General features: G+C 40.0%; 1 protein-coding gene across 4 annotated transcripts in view; it reads right to left on the bottom strand.

The window, feature by feature from the left end:
- ULK4 (unc-51 like kinase 4) overlaps positions 1-16,440 on the bottom strand; it is a 513,120-nt gene that overhangs the window by 224,330 nt on the left and 272,350 nt on the right. The gene's annotated exons all lie outside the window — the stretch shown is intronic.

Here is a 16,440-nt window from a genome sequence, read left to right as displayed (position 1 = left end):
CGCCTGAGAGACCCACGCTGCTATACATCGGAAGGCAGACGGACTTCCCTCCAGGAGGAGGTGGAGATAGGTAAAAACTCTCCAACCCCAACCCCCAAACAGCCTAGTACCTGCAAGCGGCTTTCTTCCAGCGGATGCCACCAGAACATCGCCACACACCAAGGGCAGGAGGGAGCGCACACCAGAGGAGTGACAGTGGAAACAGGTGACCAGAGCCCTACCTAAGGCCCCCGCAATTACACCTAAGCTCAGAGGGAAGCTTCAGAGTTACACACCGGAGACAGCGGGGAAATCCCCTACCCGCCATTAGCGGAGAGGCCTCTCCCAGCATCCACAATGCTGGGAGGCTCCCAGAGAGAATCCCCAACGGGGCAGCAGCCCGCCAGCTGCCGCTGCCACTCTCACAGACTGTGGCTGTCGCCCGATCCGGGCTCGGGACTACCGGAGATCTCCTGGGAGAGGACTGGGGCTGGGTGGAGCTCCAGCGGCTGGCTCCATGGCCCGGGGGGGAAACTCCAGAGTTCCGTCTGGGCAGCAGGCAAAGTCTCTACCTGTCATTAGCGGAAAGGCTCCGCCCAGCATCCACAACACCAGGAGGCTCCCAGAGAGAATCCCAAATGGGGCGGCGGCCTCCCAGCTGCCGCCGCCAGTCCCACTGACTGCGACTATCTCCCGCTCAGGTCTCGGGGCTACCGGAGATCTCCTGGGAGAGGACTGGGGCTGGGTGGAGCTCCAGCGGCCGGCTCCATGGCCCAGGGGGGAAACTCCAGCGTTCCGTCTGGGCAGCAGGCAAAGTCTCTACCTGCCATTAGCAGAGAGGCCCTGCCCAGCACCCACAACACCAGGAGGGTCCCGAAGAGGAGAATCCCAGGCAGGGCAGCAGCCGGTCAGCTGCCACTGAACTCAAGGTCTCTGGCTATCCCACAGACAGGGCAAGGGGCTCCCTGAGATCCTGGGGGAGAGGACTGGGGCTGGGTGGAGTTCCAGCGACCCAGCTCTGTGGCCCAGGGGGAAACTCTACAGTCTCACAGCAACCTCAGCGAAAGCCTCTGCACAGCACTAGTAGAGAGCACCCACCCCACAACCACAAGGCTGGAAGACCCTGGGACAAAAGTAGCATAGCTAGGTGAGCTAACCACAGACTGCAGAAGATGCCCATAGCTCTGCTGTGACCCATAGTGGACAAGTGAGATTTTTGTGGGCGCCGACAGTGACAGAGCTGCAAATATAAGTGATCCTGCCCCTGGCCGCTGGGAAAGCCCATAACACCGCTGCAGACCCTAAGGAGGGAGCACGTCTAGGTGGTCTGCAACAGTAGGCACCAGCAGCCTGAAGCCCCCTTGTGATGGCCCCCACAGCTGAAGAGGGAACCCACAGGACCACTGTGACTACGAGGAGGGGCCCAGGCCCAGTTAGCAACAGCTGATAGGGTTCCTGCTTGGTGCAGTATAAACAGCTGTTCCCCCACCACACCAGTAGAAACAAGTGGAAGCAGTAACTAAACTCTATCTCTATGCAGAGGCACAAATCTACACCATCAAGCAATATGAAAAAATATACTAAATCTCCAGAACAGAAGGAAAATGAGAAATACACGGAAAACAATCCCAAAGACAATGAAATATATAACCTAAATCATGATGACTTCAAAACAGCCATCATTAAAAAACTCAATGAGTTAAAAGAGAATTCAGATAGACAACTCAACGAGTTCAGGAGCTATGTCACAAAAGAGTTCGATACTATAAAGAAGAACCAAATGGAAATACTGGAAATGAAGAACACAATAGAGGAGATTAAGAAAAATCTAGACACACTGAACCGTAGGGCCGATAATATGGAGGAAAGAATTAGCAATTTGGAAGATAGGAATATAGAAATGCTGCAGGCAGAGGAGGAGAGACAACTAAGACTAAAAAGAAATGAAGAAACTCTCGGAGAATTATCTGACGCAATTAGGAGATGCAACATAAGGATTATACGTATACCAGAGGGAGAAGAGAGGGAGAAGGGGGCAGAAAGCCTATTCAAAGAAAGAATGGCTGAGAACTTCCCAAACCTGCGGAGAGAGATGGAACTTCATGTGACAGAAGCCAATAGATCTCCAAACTTTATCAATGCAAGTAGACCAACCCCAAGGCATATAGTAGTGAAGCTAGCAAAAGTCAACGACAAGGAGAAAATACTAAGGGCAGCCAGGCAGAAGAAATTAACCTACAAAGGAACCCCCATCAGGCTATCAGCAGATTTCTCTGCAGAAATTTTACAGGCTAGAATAGAGTGGAATGATATATTCAAAAATCTGAAGGACAAAAACCTGCAGCCAAGAATTCTCTACCCAGCAAGAATATCCTTCAAATAGGATAGAGAAATAAAAACTTTCCCAGATAAACAAAAATTAAGGGAGTTGATTGCCACAAAACCTCTTCTTCAAGAAATGCTTAGGAAAACCCTCATTCCTTAAAAATCTAAAAAAGGAAAGGGGCTACAAAACCAAGAGCAGAGGAGATAAGTAGAAGGACAACAACAGAGAGTAGCAGCTCTACATCAGAACAGATTAAACCATGGGACGAGAAACAAAGGAAATGGAAGAGAACCAGAAATCAAGACATAAAATGGCAGCGGTAGGCCCCCACATTTCAATAATCACTCTAAATGTAAATGGATTGAACTCTCCAATCAAAAGATACAGAGTGGCAAGATGGATCAAAGAACAAGACCCAACAATATGCTGCCTCCAGGAAACACACCTCAGCCCCAAAGACAAACACAGACTTAGAGTGAAGGGATGGAAGACAGCACTCCAAGCTAATAATGAACAAAAGAAAGCAGGTGTCGCTATACTAATATCAGACAAAGTACACTTCAAGGCAAAACAGATAAAGAAAGACAAAGAGGGAGAGTATATAATGATAAAAGGGACTCTCCACCAAGAATACATAACACTTATAAATATATATGCACCCAACACAGGAGCACCGAAATTTGTAAAGCGACTCTTAACAGAACTAAAAGAAGACATCAACAACAATACAATAATAGTAGGGGACCTCAACACACCATTAACACCAATGGATAGAACATCCAGACAGAAAATCAACAAGGAAATTATAGAATTAAATGAAAAATTAGACCAGATGGACTTAATAGATATAAATAGAACACTTCATCCAAAAACAGCAGGTTATACATTCTTCTCAAGGGCGCATGGAACATTTTCAAGGATAGACTATATTTTGGGAAACAAAGTAAGCATCAATAAATACAAGAGAGTTGAAATAATATCAAGCATCTTTTCTGATCATAATGCTATGAAACCAGAAATCAACTACAAGAATAAAGCAGAGAAAGGTGCAAAAATGTGGAGACAAAACAACACGCTACTGAACAGACAATGGATTATTGAAGAAATTAAAGAAGAAATCAAATATTATCTGGAGACAAATGAAAATGAGAACACGTCATACCAAATCATTTGGGATGCAGGAAAAGCAGTCCTAAGAGGGAAATTCATTGCAATATAGGCTCACCTCACTAAACAAGAAAAAGCTCACATAAGCAACCTTAAATGACACCTAACAGAATTAGAAAAAGAAGAACAAACAAAGCCCAGAGTCAGTAGAAGGAGGGAAATAATAAAAATAAGAGCAGAAATAAATGATATTGAAACAAAAAAGAGAGTAGACAGGATCAATGAAACAAAGAGTTGGTTCTTCGAAAAAATTAACAAAATTGACAAACCCTTAGCCAGACTCACCAAGAAAAGAAGAGAGAAATCTCAAATAAATAAAATTAGGAATGAGAGAGGAGAAATCACAACAGATACCAAAGAAATACAAGGGATCATAAGAGAATACTATGAAAAACTATATGCCAACAAATTGAACAACCTAGAAGAAATGGACAAATTCCTAGACTCTTACAACCTCCCCAAACTGAATCAGGAAGAAATGGAGAATCTGAATAGGCCAATCACAAGTAAAGAAATACAAACAGTAATCAAAAACCTCCCCAAAAATAAGAGTCCAGGACCAAACGGCTTCTCTGGAGAATTCTACCAAACATTCAAAGAAGATTTAATACCTATCCTTCTCAAACTATTCCAGAAAATCGAGGAAGATGAAGTACTCCCTAACACATTCTATGAAGCCAACATCACTCTGATCCCCAAACCTGACAAGGACAACACAAAGAAAGAGAACTACAGGCCGATATCACTGATCAACATAGATGCAAAAATCCTCAACAAAATTTTGGCAAACCGAATACAGCAATACATCAAAAAGATTATACACCATGATCAAGTGGGATTTATACCAGGGACACAGGGATGGTTCAACATCCGCAAGTCAATCAACGTGATACACTACATCAACAAAATGAAAAAAAAAAACCACATGATCATCTCAATAGATGCAGAGAAAGCATTCGACAAGATCCAACACCCATTCATGATAAAAACCCTCAATAAAATGGGTATAGAAGGAAAGTACCTCAACATAATAAAGGCCATCTATGACAGACCCACAGCCAACATCATACTCAATGGACAAAAACTGAAAGCCATCCCTCTGAGGACAGGGACAAGGCAAGGGTGCCCACTTTCACCACTCCTATTCAACACAGTACTGGAGGTGTTGGCCAGAGCAATTCGGAAGGAAAAAGAAATAAAAGGAATCCAAATAGGCAATGAAGAAGTAAAACTCTCACTGTTTGCAGACAACATGATCTTATATATAGAAAACCCCAAAGAATCCATAGGAAAACTATTAGAAACAATCAACAGCTACAGCAAAGTTGCAGGGTATAAAATCAACATACAGAAATCAGTAGCATTTCTATACACTAACAATGAACTAACAGAAAAAGAACTCAAGAACTCAATCCCATTCACAATCGCAACGAAAAGAATAAAATACCTTGGGATAAATTTAACCAAGGAAGTGAAAGATTTAGACAATGAAAACTACAAGACTTTCTTGAAAGAAATTGACGACGACATAAAGAGATGGAAAGACATTCCATGTACATGGATTGGAAGAATAAACATAGTTAAAATGTCCATACTACCTAAAGCAATCTACAGATTCAACGCTATCCCAATCAGAATCCCAAGGACATTCTTTACAGAAATTGAACAAAGAATCCTAAAATTCATATGGGGCAAGAAAAGACCCCAAATTGCTAAAGCAATCCTGAGTAAGAAAAACAAAGCTGGAGGCATCACAATCCCCAATTTCAAAACATACTACAAAGCTACAGTGATCAAAACAGCATGATACTGGTACAAAAACAGGTGCACAGATCAATGGAACAGAATTGAAAGCCCAGAGATAAAACCACACATCTATGGACAGCTAATCTTTGACAAAGGAGCTGAGGGCCTACAATGGAGAAAAGAAAGTCTCTTCAACAAATGGTGCTGGGAAAACTGAACAGCCACACGTAAAAGAATGAAAATTGACCATTCTTTTTCACCATTCACAAAAACAAACTCAAAATGGATCAAAGACCTAAAGATTAGGCCTGAAACAATAAGTCTTCTAGAAGAGAATATAGGCAGTACACTCTTTGACATCAGTTTCAAAAGAATATTTTCAGACACTATAATTCCTCAGATGAGGGAAACAATAGAAAGAATAAACAAATGGGACTTCATCAGACTAAAGAGCTTCTTCAAGGCAAGGGAAAACAGGATTGAAACAAAAAAACAGCGCACTAATTGGGAAATAATATTTACAAGCTACTTACCCGACAAAGGGTTAATCTCCATAATATACAAAGAATTCACACAGCTTAACAACAAAAAAACAAACAACCCGATCAAAAAATGGGCAGAGGACATGAACAGACATTTCTCCAAAGAAGATATACGGATGGCCAATAGGCACATGAAAAGATGTTCATCATCACTAATCATCAGGGAAATGCAAATCAAAGCTATACTAAGATATCACCTTACACCTGTTAGATTGGCAAAAACAACCAAAACCAAGAGTGACAAATGTTGGAGAGGTTGTGGAGAAAAAGGAACCCTCATACACTGTTGGTGGGAATGCAAACTAGTGCAGCTACTATGGAAAACAGTATGGAGATTTCTCAAAAAGTTAAAAATAGAAATACCCTATGACCCAGCCATCCCACTACTGGGTATCTATCCTAAGAACCTGAAATCAGCAATCCCAAGAGTCCCATGCACCCCTATGTTCATCACAGCATTATTTACAATAGCCAAGATGTGGAACCAACCTAAATGCCCAGAAACTGATGATTGGATAAAGAAGATATGGTATATCTACACAATGGAATACTACTTAGACATAAAAAAGGACAAAATTGTTCCATTCGCATCAACATGGATGGACCTTGAGGGTATTATGTTAAGCGAAATAAGCCAGACAGAGAAAGACGAACCCTATATGACTCTACTTACAGGTGGAAGTTAACATATAGACAAGGAGAACTGATCGGTGGTTACCAGGGAAAAGGGGGGAAAGGGGGTAGGGCACAAAGGGTGAAGTGGTGTACCCACAACATGACTAACAATAATGTACAACTGAAATCTCACAAGGTTGTAATCTATCATAATCTTAATAAAAAAAAAAATTGAAAAAGAAAAAAATATAATTTGCTTTAGTTTGTTTTTTGTTTCTCTGAATGTTTAAAAAATCGAACAGTTAACTCAGATTATAACTGAAGTTATAAAATTCAAAGAATATAAAGATAAGGAAAAAGTCTTTAAGCTCCAGGACCAGGGTAAAGCAACCCAGACTCATAGGGTACAAAATGAAAGAACGGACTCACTCTCAGGTCTGCGCAAGCGCAAGCACTCACCAAAAGCAAGTGCTCCTAGGTGTCTAGCTTGCTTCATGCTAGTCCTGGCCTTGCCTCTCAACCACTCTGTTAATACTTAGTCTCATCCTAAAAAGTAACAGGTATATCAATTCAGTAGTCTCCATCCAGAACTTTCCTATTCATTCCACACACACACACACACACACACGCAGAGAAATATATGGTTTGCTCTGTTTTCTAAAAATATAAATTATATCACATTTACTAATTTGCACAAATAATTAATGAATAGCTATTATGTGCTGGGCACTGTTCCAGGCACTTGAGGTATGTTAGTGAACAAAGCAAGGTTCCCTATCCTCACAGAAACAGACAACAAGCAACAAGTATAATAAATAGGTAAATTGTATAATGTGTTAGAAAGTAACAAGTGCTATGGCAGAAAAGAGAAGAGAAGAGCAGGAGAAGGGGTTGAGAATTCAGCAATGGGGCAGCATATAATTTTAAATTGTGTGGTCAGGGTAGGACTCATTGAGAGGGTGTCAGTGAACAGAATTTTTATTTTATTTTTTAATTGCTGAAGCATCTTAGAATTTTTTGGATTATTAATTTATTTTTAATAAACTTTTCTTTGGAAATAGTTTTAGATTTATGGAAGAGTCACAAAGACAGTATAGAGAGTTTCCATATACCTTTCATCCAGCTTTCTCTATTGTTAATATCTTACCAAACAAAGGCACATTTAACAAAACTAAAGACCCAAATACAAACTACCAAGACTGAATCAGAAAGAAATAGAAAGTCTGAATAGACCAATTACTAGCAAGGACATTGAATCATTAATCAAAAATCTCCCAATGAAGAAAAGCCCAGGACCCGATGACTTCACTGATGAATTTTACAAAACATTTAAAGAAGAATTAATGCTAATCCTTCTCAAACTATTCCAAAAAATTAAGAGAAGGGAATACTCTCACACATTTTATGAGGCCAGCATCATCCTGATACCAAAGCCAGCAAAGGACACTACCAGAAAAGAAAACTACAGATCAATATCCTTGAAGAATACAGATGTAGAAATTCTCAATAAAATACTAGCAAACAAAATTCAGCAGCACGTTAAAAGAATCATTCACCATGATCAAGTTGCATTTATACCTGGGATACAAGAATAGCTCAACACATGCAAAATCAATGTGACACGTCACATTAATAGAATGAAAGAAAATCATATGATCATCTCGAGATGCAGAAAAAGCATTTGACAAAATTCAACATCCATTCATGATAAAAACTCTTAACAAATTAGGTATAGAAAGAAAGTACCTCAGGATAATAAAGGCCATATCTGACAGGCCCACAGCTAACGCCATACTCAATGGTGAAAGGTTGAAAGCTTTTCCTCTAAGATCAGGAACAAGACAAGGGTACCCATTCTCACCACTCTTATTCAATATAATACTAGAAGTCTTTGCCAGAGCAATCAGGCAAGAAAAAGAAATAAAAGACATTAGAATAGGAAAGGAAGAAGTAAAACTGTCTCTATTTGCAGATGACATGATTTTAAAAATAGAAAATGCTAAAGACTCAAACAAAAAACTGTTAGATCTAATCAATGAATTCAGTAAAGTTGCAGGATACAAAGTTAATATACAGAAATCAGTATTGTTTCTAAACACTAACAATGAATTATCTGAAAAAGAAATAAAACAATCTCATTAACAATAGCATCAAAAACAATAAAAGTACTTAGAAGTAAACTTAACCAAGGTGGTGAAAGATCTCTATTTTGAAAATTACAAGATATTGATGAAAGAAATCAAAGAAGACACAAACAAATGGAAAAGTATCCTGAGTTTATGGATTAGAAGAATTAACATTGTCAATATGTCCATACTATCAAAAGCTATTTATAGATTTAATGCAATGCCTATCAAAATTCCAATGGGACTCTTTTCTTTTAACAGAAGTACAAAAAACAATCCTAAAATTTATGGAACCATAAAAGACCCCAAATAGCCAAAGCAAGCCTGAGAAAGAAGAAAAAAGTGGGAGGCATCACACATTCTGATTTCATGCTATATTATAAATCTTTAGTAATCAAAATGTAGTACTGGCATAAAAACAGACAAATGCATCAATGGAACAGAATCAAGAGCCCAAAAATAAACCCAAGCATATATCATCAACCAATATTTGACAAAGGTGCAAGAAGACTCAGTGGAGAAAAGATAGTTTCTTCAATAAATGGTGCTGAAAAAATTGGATATTCACATGTAAAAGAATGAAACTAGATCCCTAGCTTACATCACTCACAAAAATTAACTCTAAATGGATTAAAGACTCAAATGTAAGATCTGAAACCATAAAACTCCTAGGAGAAAACACAGAAAAAAAACTTACTTGACATGGATCTTGGTAATATTTTTTTGGATATGACACCTAAAGCACAAGCAACAAAATAAAAAATTAAGTGACTATATCAAACTAAAAAGCTTCTGTACAGCAAAAGAAACAATCAACAAAGTGAAAACACAATCCATGGAACGGTAAAAAACATTTGCAAACCATGTATCTGATAAGGGGTTAATATCCAAAATATATAAAGAACTCATATTACTCAATAGCAGAAAAACCAAATAATCCAATTAAAAAATGGGCAAAAGACCGGAATAGACATTTTTCCAAAGACATAGGAAAGGCCAATAGGTAAATTAAAAGATGTTCAACATCACTAGTCATTAGAGAAATAAAATCAAAACCACAATGAGATATCATCTCATGCCTTTTAGAATGGCCATCATCAAAAAGGGAAGAGATAATGAATGTTGGCAAGGAGGTGGAGAAAAGGGAACCCTTGTGCACTGTTGGTGGGATTGTAAATTGGTACAGTCACTACGGAAAACAGTATGGAAGATCCTCAAAAAATTAAAAATAGATCTACCGTATGATCCAGCAATTCCACTTCTGGGAATATATCCAAGAAAACGAAAACACTAACTCAAAAAGATATCTGCACCTCCATGTTCATAGCAGCATTATTTACAATGGCCAAGACACAGAAACAACCCAAGTGTCCACAGACAAATGAATTGAAAAACAAGTGTATGTGTATATATATGCACACACATACACACACTAGACTATTATTCAGTCATGAAAAATAAAGAAATCTTGCCAATTTGCAAGAACATGTATGAACCTCGAGGGCATTATGCTAGTGAAATAACTCAGGCAGAGAAAGACAAACACTGTATGATCTCACTTATATGCAGAACCAAAAAAAATCAAACTCATAAAAAAGAGATCAGATTTGTGGTTACCAGAGGTGGGGGCTAAGGGGCAGGGGAATTGGAGAAAGGTGCTCAAAATGTACAAACCTCCAGTTACAAGATAAGTAAGTACTAGGGATGGAATATATAGAAGGAGGACTATAGTTAACACGGCCATATTATATATAGGAAAGTTGTTAAGAGAGTAAATCCTAAGAGTACTCATCAGAACAAGAAAAAAATTTTTTTCTTTTCTTTTTTTATTGTAGCTATATGAAATGACAGAGGTTAACTAAATTTATTGCAATAATCATTTCACAATATATGCAATCAAACCATTATTCTGCACACTTTAAACTTATACAGTGATGTATGTTAATTATATCTCAATAAAACTGGGGAAAAAACGATTAGAATTTTCTGCTTCACTCAGTAAGCACTCAATATATTGCCAGGTTATATTCCCCAAATTCATAGATGCTGAGCTGCACCACCATGTTATTCTCAATGTGTGCTACCCCCAGAAACCAACTTTCTCATAAAATAACTAATGCTTTCACCCCAAGTTACATTGCTAAATGCTTCATTCAGAGAGAAGAAAGCCTCTAGCAACTCAAAAATGTCATATAGAATGATGCTGTCTTCACCTTGAAGTTTAATAGATCAACCAAACACAATCTGAGTTTGAAATATTTTATTTAACTCTCTTTTAAAATGAAAAGTGCAGTAAAAATGAAGAAAAAACTAAGGAATTAACACTAGTTCAATACTAATAACTAATAAAAACTTTATTCAAATTTCACTGGTTTTCCACTAATGACCTTTTCTATTCCAGGATCCTATGTTGCATGGAGAATTAATTCATTTTTCAACAAATATTTATGAAGTGTCAACTATTTTAGATACTTGGCTTATATCAGTGAACAGAATAGACAAAGAAAAAAAAGCCCTCTGCCCTTGTGGAGCAGACCTTGTAGCAGAGGGAGAAGACAAACAACAAACATAATAAATAATTATAGGATATGTTAGAAGGTGACACTTGCTGTGGGAGAAAACAGAGAAGAGGAAAAGGTGGTTTGGGAGCGCTGAGGGGAAGGCTGCAATTTTAAACAAGGCAAGTAAGGCATACCTCCTTCAGAAAGTGACAGCTGAGCAGATTTGAAGGAGGGGAGAGAGATGCATTGATCCTTCTAAAATACTACTAGGTTCTGTTAGCCAATTTGTTTTAGGATTACCGCATCAATATTCTTAAATGTTATTGACCTATAAGTGACATCCTCATCTGATTTTAGTATCAACTTCATGCCAGCCTTGTCCATCCATTTTATTCCACAAATATATATTGTGGATATAACAACTGTTTCCGGGAGATTTGGCAGAACTCACTAATAAAAGCAACTGGGCTCGGTATATTTTTACCAATAGATCTTTAAATATTTTTCGAAAAACATCTTCTACACAGGAACCTACACCTTGATCAACTTTTGGTTATTTCCATTTTCCTAGAAACATCTACAATGTCCAAATTTTCAAACATATTGTAATAAAATCATACACAGCATTCTCTCATACCTTCACAATTCATGTCTGAACCTATTTACCTCATCTTTTACACTGTGTCCTCCCTCTTTCTTATTGATCAGACTCCAAGTTTTGTCTATTTTAATGGTCTTTACAAGGAATCCGTTTTCTGTTTTAATGATCGATCTACATTTTTTGAGTTAGTCATTAGGAATGTCCATAGAGATGACCATGAGACTTGCTTTGGCCAATTAAACTCATTTGGGCAGAGGCTTTAAGGGCCAGCAAGGGCTTCATAGTCCTATTTCTCTGCCCAGTGACCAATGGTGTTGCAGATGGTAGAGGCTCCAAAAGCCCAGGTCTCAAAGTGAGGACACGCAGCAGAGCAACTGGGAGCCCCTTGATGGACACGTGCTTTCCAAAGCTCACAAAAATCCCAACAATGCATCTGGATCTGAAACTGCTGTCAATAGATTTGTACCCCGCACTGATGACAGCCACTCAGTTTCATGAGTCTTACTGTTTATGTTTTGCTTAATACAAGAGAAGAGGTTTGCTTTCCAAATACTAATGACCCAAAATTTCTAACTTTCGTAGAAACACATGCTTAAGAGTAGATGTTAATGTTTGAATGTTTCACTGACACCAGCTTAAGAAGATTAATGTGGAAGCGATGGTGTGCCACCAATTTCATCTAATTATTCTTACACTTGGTTGGAAAGAAAGAGTGATTAATAAGCACCTAGATGACACAACATGTTATTCATGGTAAAGTAACTAATGATACATAGGAAATCTATTCTTGTGAAGAAAAGAGAAGCTAATAAATCTTTTTGGTCCCATTCAATAAAATAACACATACCACTCCTTGTTCAAAGACTGGTCTGTCAGCAAATATAGATCAGTTTTACTAGAGATAAATCCATTGTTCCTTCAATATACACATTTTTATGATTAAATGGACTCTTTCTATGATGCTCTTGGCAATATTTTTGGCTTTTTGTGAAGCCAATACTTGAGTTTTTCCTTGTGCCCATGGGATGAGTGCCACTTGTTGATATAGGCATTTCCTCTAGTACAGAAGCCAACTTTCCAAATCTCCATTACCTCTGAACACTAAGAACTCAGGATTGGACCCAGCCAACCAGGTTCTGGGACTCTTGGCCTGGAGGTCCAAGAGTCACTGCAGAATGAAGGTCTCCGCCTGCCCCACAACTCAATCTGCAGAGGGGCATAAAGCTAAAGCACTCTCTGATTATCAAAAGCCCCCACTAACACTATTACTGGAAGTACTCAGGACAAAGTATTTGATGCAGAGAATAAAGAAGAGACCAATAATCCTATAACCAGACTGGGAGAAATGATTCCTTCACTATGCTAGCCATTATCAAAAACACTGCTGTTTTTTAGGGGTTTTTTGTTGCGGGTTTTCAAACCATTCATAGACTATGAACTTTGTTCAATATAAAGTGGGAGCTTCATAAAAATTATATAATTGTAGTTATTTACTCTTCCCTCTTGTAGGTATCTATGCTTCTTACATAGCATGGGGGAGGGAGACGGCAGAACAGTAATTGTTCCTGCTCCAGATGATGACATGGTTCTCTGGGGGACTGAAGACAGCTACTACTGTGGCCTAGATCATAATTTTCCCCAGAACGAATGCTAAACACATGTGAAGAGCAGTTGAGAGGGTGTAAATATGAATTAAGAACACTTCTATTAACTTCTATCAAATTGAGTTATTTCATTTCTCCTAGGAACTTTAATAAGATTTGTTCTTGCTGTTCATAACCACATTAGCCTACAGGGGATAAATTATGCACTGAAAACCATCACATTTACTTCTTAAAGTCAGAGTAGAGGATTATATGAAGGGAGAAAACATGAGGGTAAATATGCGGGGCCACAACTCTTCTTGGGCACATCTGGAAGACTGGGGTGAAGAGAAAAGGGAACCGCAAGTTTGATTCAAAGACCTTGGGCCAGAAGTGGAGGGGAGGGATGATTCTAATTAAAGACTGTGTCCTCAGCAGACGCTCCTCTAGCACCACCCCTCTCCCCAAAAAGGCTTTCCTGAGTGCCAGGGTGAAAGGACTGTAACAGAAGGTGAGGTAGGATCCTGATGTCTTTTTTTTTTAATCCCTATGGCTCATGAATAATGCAAGATCCATACCATTGGTGCCCAAACACATGCAAGGAAAGCAGTGTGAGGAGAGACAGAAGCAGGTGATGACCTGTGACAGGGCCTTTGGCACAGGGTCGGGGCCAAGCACCAGCGGCGTCTGTGTTGACCTTGGCAGGCAGCAGCAGAGCAGCCTCGTGGGCCCGAGCCAGGACAACGCCGTACTAAACATTTATTGATATGGCACTATGTGCCACAGCCTGTACCCCAAGCACTTTACTTACAGCATCTCATTTAATCCTTACATAAACAGAGAAGGGGCCACAGTTCTCTCCTTTTTACAGATAAGGACACTGAGGTTAGTGAGGTGAAGTGCAACTTGCCAAGGATCACCCAGGAATGCAATGGTAAAGCTGGGATTCAGTCTGCTCGATAGCAGAAGCCATGCCCCTGCTCACCATGCAGCACTGCCTGGTGACTACAGTAACCCAAGCAGGAGAGAGGAGGGAGGGTGGCAGAGTCACCAGACCAGTCAACATACCCGGGATAACCAACCCCCTTGCATACCATGGGGTTATCTGGGAGGAATTTAAAGCGGTTCAGAGAAGGGGGTGGAAAGCAGCAGAAATTTTGGCTATTGCAATGCTGCCCTCCCTCCTTTCATGCCACAATGTGCCCTGTCTCATGCCACCACCGCTGGGATCTCCTGGCTTCATAAGAGCCCTTAAAGTATATCACTGCTGTAAGACACGTCACCCAGGAAGCAAGATGTAGGTACAGGCAACTGTAGGAAAGAAAAGAATGAGCATATTACCCCAAAGAATGAAAATATATACCAGAGTCACCATTAGCAGACACATTCTTCAGACACTAAGAGTCAGCATTGGCTGAGGGGTGAGAAAGGAAGCTGAGCTCATGGGAGAAGGCATCACTACTACCCTACAAAGCCAGAGAAGGCGATCCTATTGCACTTTAAGATTATGGTGAAAATATTTAACTCCTCCACCCATAACCCATCAATAAGCACAACTGACCTAATTTGTGTGCCTAACGTCATAGTGTATGGACATTTAATAAACAGAGCACTTGAGAGTTCTAATAAAATGTAGCATTTGCCAGTAGAGATAATTAGAATTGAAGCTGCAATATTCTAGTGTTTGGCAACATAGATGAAACAACTTCATTAAAATGTACAGCTTCAGCAAATGAAAGGCAGGCAAGCACTGGACCCTGAAGAATCAGCCTCCTCAAAACTAATTGCTTCGGTGCTTAAAGAGGACAGCTCTGAAATACCAAGGGCACAGCAAGGAAACACTACTGAGAAATGATCAGCCTTCTCAAAGCAGTTTCACTGTCAACAGAGTGTTATACTTTATTCTAATATCTGAGGATGTAAATGGCACTACAAGACTTCAGATGTCTGGATTAAAGTTTGGCAGGCGTCGGAACAGTCAAGGTAGGAAGTACCTTTAACAATCAGAAGTAACTATGAACCGCGGTCACTCTCTCCTGCCTTTGGTGTGCGTCAGAATTTAAAAGACAACAACCAATCCTAGGGAGGTTAAAAACCATTGAGAGAATGAAACGCAGAAGCACACACAAGTGTTGTGCACATGAAATCTACAATCTGTTAGCAATAAACACATAGCACATCCTATTCAACACACATTTAGATTACATTTCAGGGAAAAATATCAATGATGTTCTGCAGGATGCTAGTCTGCTGTGCACGTGCTTGCACATGGTACAAAGGTGCTGCTCCAGGAACATAGTGGGGTGTCCATGCACTTTCCTTTTCATACTTTCTCTCATATGGCTAGATTCCTAGAGATATGGAGCCTGCAGAAAAGAGTCTTCAGAGCATTTAAATGAAATAAATATATTTGAAGGGAAGAGGACACTTTTTCATGTTACTGATTTCTCACAAGGCTGTCCCACAGGCACCACAAACGCAATGGAATCTAAACTGAATTCATCATCTCCTTTCTCTCACACCTCCTCCTTTTCAGTTTCCTGTTTCAATAAATGGCCCTACGATCTGCCCAGCCACTCAGTCATAAATCTTGGAATCACCCAGGACTGCTGCCTCTCTCTCATCTCCCACATCTAACCAGCCACAAAGTCCCCTTGGCTCTCCCCTCAGCCCCTCCTGAATTTATCCTCTGCTCTCCATCCCCACTGCCACTGCCTAAGATCAGGCAGTAGCCATCTTTGTCTGGGGCTGCCACAATCTCCTAACAGTGTCTCTACTTCCAGTCTCATCTACTGGACTGCTAACCAGGATCTTCTTTCTAAAGTGGAAGAGACTTGTCTCCATTCCTGGGGCTTAAATCTGGGGGCTGCAGGCCTCAGAAGTATATTAGAGTCTACAGTAGGCCCAGGATGGAGGGTCATCACTTCCCACAGTCCAGTTTGTGTCCAGAGCCCCAGTAGGATTCAAAGGCCTGAAGGGAGTGGAGGCCACAAGAGCCAGGAGATGGGAGAAGCCAGGGCACTGTTGCTCTAATGCTTTCAATCCCAGAGAAGCATCACATTTTGATTTTGGAAATAGTGTCATGACTTATTGAGCTTAATACTGACACCCGGGGGTGTGGAACAGGGAAGAAAACAAACTGGATTAATCTGAAAGGGCACAGATTAATTTAAAATTAATTCACTCACTTACCTCATAAATATATACATGAGATTTCCTGGGAAGAAAGGCCAGGATTTGGGGGTCCAAAGTGG

Source organism: Equus caballus, chromosome 16 (genome assembly GCF_041296265.1).
Source record: "Equus caballus isolate H_3958 breed thoroughbred chromosome 16, TB-T2T, whole genome shotgun sequence".
Taxonomy (NCBI): domain Eukaryota; kingdom Metazoa; phylum Chordata; class Mammalia; order Perissodactyla; family Equidae; genus Equus; species Equus caballus.
This window is presented reverse-complemented; position numbering and strand designations above follow the sequence as displayed.